Raw genomic sequence first — 6,000 nt, 5'->3', positions numbered from 1 at the left:
TCAACTTCTGAAGAAGCTGGCCCAAATTCGGGATTGTTTGATTGACAAGTGCGGAAGTGTGGTTCGTGTTATTGAAGTCCTCCAAGGGTTTATGGTGAATGGAAAGCTTTGCTCTGGGAAAGTCTACGATCTACTCCGAATCAAGGGGGGGAAGCTCCCATGGATGCAGCTGATTTGGAAGTATTACATCCCGCCGAAGTTTACCTTTATTGCATGGCTTGCTTTTTGTAATAGACTACCGACCATGGACAGACTTGATTTCCTGGAGATTGATCGACGCTGCAAACTATGCCAAGTTACCACAGAGTCTGTAAATCACCTCTTTTTCTCATGCACGGTATCCTCAGGGGTCTGGATGAGAGTGAGGCAGTAGCTTGGCATTACGAGGGAGATGTCTACTCTGCCACGTTCAGTGAGGATTTTGCACCATGAGCAGCGGGGGACTAGAGTGAAGGCTAATGCCTTCAAACTTGCTTTTGTCACCACAGTATACATGCTTTGGAAGTGTCGGAATGAGATATACTTTGACGGGAAAAAATTCTCCATAAGAGACATTTTTGTTAAGATCCAGATTGTGGTTTATCGGGTTTTATATAGATTTTTCCCTAGCATTGCTATTGAGTTTTGAGACTTACCTATTTTGGTCTTCTCTTTTGTGCTGATGAGTTTCTTGTTCTTGTGGTGATTATTATTGTTGGGGAATGCCACTCCTACTGATGTATATTCTTACTTTGGATTCTAATATATTTTTACATTTAATCCAAAAAAAAAAAAAAGAAAAATCATAAGGGTAAAGAAAAAAAAAAACGGAAAAAATGCAACAGCAAGAGAAGGATTTCAAAAAATTAGAACTGTCAATTCTTGACACGAGGGAGTTGTCGTGTCTTATACTATCAACCAATGGAAATTATTTTGAGAATAAATTAGAAGGTATGAATAAAATCACAAATTGAAGGCATCAAAATATTGTGCCTTTATATTTGTGATTTATATTCTTTAATTTATAAGAATAATAAAAAACATTCCATAAGAGTTTAGATTTAAGATTTTTCAAACTCAAAATCTTATCTAAACCAATGTGCGTTATTCTCTATTTTTTTTATAGAATAGTAATCTAATTTTTAAGTTTTAAAACAATTAATTACATATGATTTTTTTTTTTTGTAAATAATCAAAGATCTAATTTTCGTTATAAGAAATTAATTAAATTTGATTCTTATTGGAAAAGAATGAAATTGGGGTATGAATAATTAGTTTTGCATCAATTTAAATAAATAATTTGAGTTTTGTGGCTTATTTGATTAATATTTGTTATAAAAATGTTATAAAAATGTTAGAAACTTGTTATTGTTCGTATCATATATGAATTGATACGTATTTATCTTTTTTCTCAATAACTTATTATCATTTTTCTTATATTAAAAGAAACCAATCAACCATATTTAAAGAAAAAAAAGAATAATTATAACGAGTAGTAACGTGCAATCACACTGTCAAAAACTAGTATTTACAAAAAAAATAAAGTACATTTAGGGAAGAAATATCTATAGATAAGTTTATATAATTTTTCTCACGGTCTATTTTTTACATGCATGACTTTTTTCTATACATTTAAAAAAAAAATTGACAATTTATTAATAAAGAATATAACTTGAGTACATTGATATATTCTTATAGGAATAAGAAATACGAATATAGAAAATTGAAATCTTCTATTTGGAGATAATGTTGGTAGAAGAGGTTAATCTTCCGAGTAAAAATTAATCCATTTTCAAATAGGACGAAAAAGATTTTCACAATATTGTCCCGGACTTTATTCTTTTGAAAACCTACTACAACTAATACTCGCAGAATAATTTAATATATCAAACTTTAATGGAAAAATATATCGCAAGTAGTGACGGAGGGTGGGAGGCTGGGGGTTACTGCCCCCTGACTTCTATAATATTTTTAATTTTTGAAAATTTCTATAAAAATTTTTTATTGTCTTAAAAGTTGTCATTTGCTTGGTAGTCTATTGGTATGGGTTTTGTTGCATTATAGCTAATGACATGAGATCAATCTTTCATAGTTGTAATTTTTCCTAGTTATTTTCTTAATTTTTAATATTATATATTAGCTAGTTATTTTTAGTTAATTTTGAGTTTGATTGCATTTACAAATACAAAAAATTCAAGTAAATATTAAAATATATAATAATATTACAAATTTATATTTTAATCGCTTATTATTGGTTATTTAGTTAAAACTTAACAACTTAAAAAATTTAGAATTTTAAATCCATTGAATAAACACATGAAATTTAATTTATTCAAAGAAATGGATTTCATATTATAATTCATTATTCTATTTTAATATTTTTTAAAAATGATATGAAATTAAATTGATCGAATTTTAAAATTACAATAACATATTTAAAATTTTACACACTAATTGTTATTTTCATTTTAATTTTTAATATATAAATTTTAAAAAGTTATTGTTTCTTTCCTATTGCAAATTATTATCTATATGACATATCTTTATTATTTTTTCATCATTTATACTATTTTCATTAAGAAAAATTTGACCATATGTAATATATATTTATTTGTGTAATTATATTTTTTACGTGTCCTTTTAATTATGTTTAATTTCTTATTCATCATTGGCAAGATTAGCTCTTTTAACTGCGTTATTAGCTTTTTAAGTTTAAATTAAGAGTATTCGGTAAAAACAAATGTTTAATTAGTTGTTTAGCTTAAAATGATAAAAGGACATTTATTGCTTAATTAGCTGAATTCGGGAAAAAACAACGGGTATGATTATCAAAAAATTTAATTAGTTTCTATGATGTAATAAACCATATAATGAAATAAGTATTACATTACATGATTGATTACATTGTTTAATTAGACTTTTTTTAACACTATAATGAAATTGAGATTACATATTTAATCTTCATTATTTAAATTAATGTAATCATTACATTAAAAAATATATGTATTGTCCATTACATCAAGCATATCTAAAATTAATTACATCAAGTCACCCCAATTGAAACTCTACCACTACCACCATCGCTCGACCACCACTCCACCATTCCCACCACCACTACTCTACTACTATCACCTCAACCAACACCACCACCACTCCTGTAACGCCCCAAAATTTTTGAATCTTAAAATGATATTATTTTATCAGGTCATGAATGGTGCTACAGAGAGGGAGATAATATTTTATTTAGATCCGAGGAAGATATTGAGTATAATTAACTATGAATGAATAGTGATTTACCAGTCTATGAATAGTACCACCGGTCTGTGAATAGTACGACCGGTCTGTGAATAGTACTACCGGTCCGGGAGTCAGTATTATTTTGGTCCGGAAAAATTACTATATATGTTTTATATTTTCTTTAATATTTCTGGAGTATGTATGCATGATTTTTATGGGTAGAAAGTAAGTAATTAATATTTTTGGAGAATTTAGATAATTAGTGAATAGTGAATTATGATGCTTTATTAATTAAGGAAATTTGAGGAATTATTTTTATGAAGTAATTTGAGAAATTTGTGGAGATAAATAATATTTTGAAGGAATTAAATTGGAGAATATTTTTAGCCATTAGATGAGATTACTTTTGACTTAATCTTAGCCATCAAATTGTGGGAAAGACCAAAACACCCTTAGTTGCTTTATAAAGATCAACTCCAATAATTGAGCAACCACTTTTTCTCTTCTTCTTCTTCTCTTCAACGCCAACTTCATCTCCTTCTTCTCTTTGTTTTTCTTCAACTTCTACTTGCTAAATCCACCAAATTCACCTCATCCAACTTGAGTTAAGTAATTAATCTTTGAGAGTGAAGCTAGAGAAGTGATTTTTGGTGACTAATTTCAAGAAATTTGGAGATTTTCCTACTTGGGTCAAAGGGTGGAGAATTTTCTACCAAAGAGAAGGGCAAGCTAAGGCTTAAAGAGTTTTAGTTAAGCTTGTTAGAGCTTGTTTTTAAGGTTAGTGTTCATAAACACACTTACCTTACTTGAATTTTTGATTTTGTGCATATATGCTATCATGTGTATATTTTGGGATTTTGTATGAAATGATTGATTTGTTGAACTTTGGTTGCAATAACATGCTCTTGAGTGATGTTTGATGAGTATTTAATATGTGGTAGAAACCTCTACCTTGTATCTATGTCTTTCATGTTCTTTTCATTGTTAAAGTAAGCTGAATTTGGGAAAATGTGTTATTGGGCGAGCTTTAGGACAATTTTTCGATCCTTTCTACTCTCTATTTGTGTCTGAGTCCTTCATGAAAGTTGTAGGTCTACTTCTTAGCTTTCCAACCCATCCTCTTACATCCAATTTGGATATATATATAGCTCAACTTATGGTGGAAAAACCAAACTGACTCTGTTATGCCGGGCCACATGCATCTTTGAATTGAGTGCCCATTTTAACCACTATAATGGAAAGATTATGTTCTGAGTTCTTCATGAGAGTTGTTTCCATGTGTCTTGAGACTTCCCTGGTTTTGGATTGGTTTAATTTGAGTGTTTGGTGAAGTAGGAATTTAATAAACATTGGACTTAGTTCTGCTGAATCGGGTCTAGACTGTTGGTTTGTGTTCCTAGCTTCTGTTTACCATCTTACACATTGATCTGGGCTGTGATCCCTTCATAACATTTGTAGAATTTTGTCTTAGCTTTCTAATGAATCTAATTTCGTTCAATTTGCAGACCTATAACTCAAGTTATGTCTTAAAAACACAGCAAAGGGCAATGTTATTTTAATGCTGGAAATTTCCTATGCCTTGACTCATGGGTTTATTTGGACAAATGTATGTATGAATCATGTGTGATGAGGTTCTCTTGATTATTTGTATGTTTGAGGATTTATTTGACAAAAATAAGATATAAGTTTGAAAAGTGTTATTGTGGATATGTTTAAATGGATATAAATGGGAAAAATTGTTGGAAATTTTATAAAGTGTGGAATTAGTTTAGATAATGCATGATGAGGATAGAAATGGATACCTTGGTGCATAAGAGTTATGTTAGTATGCTTGGTTGGAGAAGGAAATTCCTCCCCTTGGTTTTCATTAAGAGGCCAAACCACTCTAGGGTGGTAAGGCTTACTTAATTTTTTTTTTTTTTTTTTTTGTATGGTATGCTATCTATATATATATGACATAAGTGTGATTATTTTGATAACTTTCATATGTTTAGAGTTTTAAAAAAAAATGGGTATTTAAGGTGTATGTGCTTTGAATTTTGAATAAGGAAAGTATGATTTTATATGATAAGAAGTTTCTTATGATACATTTCATTATGACTTTAAGAAAGTTCTAAAAGAAAAGGAATTTATGAGAAGTTTCCTATATTAAGTAATTATGTTTAAGTATGAAGTTTTCATGAGTCACTTAAGTTCAAAAGTAAGATGTAAATGAAGTTTTCATGAGTCACTTAAGTTCAAAAGTAAGCTTACATCTATGATTTCATATGATAAGAAATTTTCTATGTTAAGAAATTTTCATGAGTTACTTATGTTCTAAAGTAAGCTTACATTATGAATTTAAGAAGACTAAAGAATAAGACAAGTTTTATGAGAAGTATTATGAATTAAGAATTAAAATACGAATTTTGGGCTCTAATATACTTAGCGTGAATTTGATGCGAGATTTGATTTTATTATGTATGATGAGCACGCTCGGCATTTGATGCCATTATGATAAGAAGCTATGATCATATGCTAGGGTTATCAGCCCTTATAAATAGGCGGACGCGCTTATTTGTGTGATGGGGGTGGTGCTTTCATAGGCCACGATTGTGTGATGGGGGTGGCGCTTTCATAGGCCACGATTGTGTGATGGGGGTGGCGCTAATATAGGTCACGATCAAATCTGCTTATATTCTCTTTCTCCTAAGTGTATGCGAGCCCCTTGGAAAATATTTGTAAGGCAATTAAACGAATGAGATCATATTATTTTAGTAAACTTACAGTGGAAATCAATGATTA

This window comes from Jatropha curcas, chromosome 5, assembly GCF_041381405.1.
Source record: "Jatropha curcas cultivar XTBG-Jc1 chromosome 5, XTBG_Jcur_1.0, whole genome shotgun sequence".
Classification (NCBI taxonomy): Eukaryota; Viridiplantae; Streptophyta; class Magnoliopsida; order Malpighiales; family Euphorbiaceae; genus Jatropha; species Jatropha curcas.
This window is presented reverse-complemented; position numbering follows the sequence as displayed.